Raw genomic sequence first — 1,605 nt, forward strand, 5'->3', positions numbered from 1 at the left:
ACAAGTGATGTACTGCGACACACCTAATCAATTAGTCGCAAAAGCGGTCGCGTTACCAACACGTTTTCAAATGGTTGTAGCACGGGAACGGTAAGTTTCCGGACATAGGTTCCAGTTCAAAACATTATCTACTCACTCCACTCTACAAGTCCGAGAAGTTTGTAATGCGAATTTCCAAACACCCAGCATTGTCCTCCAAGTGCAGTTGACGTGACTGCTGCGGGTTTTTCTGTCTTACGTTATCTCAACAGTAAAGATGAAAACAATTTGTCATGAGTATCCAGATTTAGAACTGGGCAGGTATGGAGCATCTCTAATGAACTTCTCTATGTTCATGTTTCTGCGATAAAGAACCACCCCTCAGTTACAATATTGTAAAATTAAACGCAACGAAATCTTAACGCGAATGCCAAAATTACTTGGCCCTGAGCAGTGACGCTGAGTCGACATACAGTATTCTACTACAAGATTACTTCTATTATTCCCCCACAGATTAATGAAATTAGTAAAAGTGACCAAAGGGATGCAGTCTAATTGAGTAATAGATAAAATTCAAGATAAAGACGTATTTCAGAATGAGATTTCCACTCTGCAGCGGAGTGTGCGCTGATGCGAAATTTCCTGGCAGATTAAAACTGTGTGTCGGGCCGAGACTCGAACTCGGGACCTTTGCCTTTCGCGGGCAAGTGCTCTACCAACTGAGCTACCCAAGCACGACTCACGCCCCGTCCTCACAGCTTTACTTCTGCCAGTACCTCGTCTCCTACCTTCCAAACTTTACAGAAGTTCTCCTGCGAACTTGCAGAACTAGCACTACTGAAAGAAAGGATACTGCGGAGACATGGCTTAGCCACAGCCTGGGGGATGTTTCCAGAATGAGATTTTCACTCTGCAGCGGAGTATGCGCTGATACGAACTTTCTGGCAGATTAAAACTGTGTGCCGGACCGAGACTCGAACTCGGGACCTTTTCCTTTCGCGGGCAAGTGCTCTACCAACTGAGCTACCCAAGCACGACTCACGCCCCGTCCTCACAGCTTTACTTCTGCCAGTACCTCGTCTCCTACCTTCCAAACTTTACAGAAGCTCTCCTGCGAACTTGCAGAACTAGCACTCCTGAAAGAAAGGATATTGCGGAGACATGGCTTAGCCACAGCCTGGGGGATGTTTCCAGAATGAGCCCGCGAAAGGCAAAGGTCCCGAGTTCGAGTCTCTGTCCGGCACACAGTTTTAATCTGCCAGGAAGTTTCGTAAAGACGTATTTGTTGTATCCTGCCTACTCTTCAAATGTGGGTTGCCAAGGAAACCTGCTTCTCGGGTAGCTAGACAACAATTCAAGCAAATCGTATTAATGAATTTTATTACAGAAAATAAATGACAATACATGACTTTTTATTTATACAGATTGGTCGCAAGCAAAGGGCGACATGCAAATAAGAAATCTCTCAGTATGCACAGTTCCTAATACAAGTTCAATGAGCGGTAGAGGTGGCCAATCACTACAGTAATTCGTATCGAAAGTATCTAGAGCAGCTGGAGAAATATAGGCCAGGCAATGGAGGGAAGGATTAACAAAACAGTTGCCACTGCCTGTCAGTGTCCAGCC

General features: G+C 45.2%; 1 non-coding gene across 1 annotated transcript; it reads right to left on the reverse strand.

Moving 5' to 3' along the window:
- Positions 1-638: 638 nt before the first annotated feature.
- Trnas-cga (transfer RNA serine (anticodon CGA)) lies at positions 639-713 on the reverse strand. The gene has a single exon. It is a non-coding gene; the product is annotated as a tRNA-Ser (tRNA).
- Positions 714-1,605: the final 892 nt, after the last annotated feature.

Source organism: Schistocerca cancellata, chromosome 6, assembly GCF_023864275.1.
Source record: "Schistocerca cancellata isolate TAMUIC-IGC-003103 chromosome 6, iqSchCanc2.1, whole genome shotgun sequence".
Classification (NCBI taxonomy): Eukaryota; Metazoa; Arthropoda; class Insecta; order Orthoptera; family Acrididae; genus Schistocerca; species Schistocerca cancellata.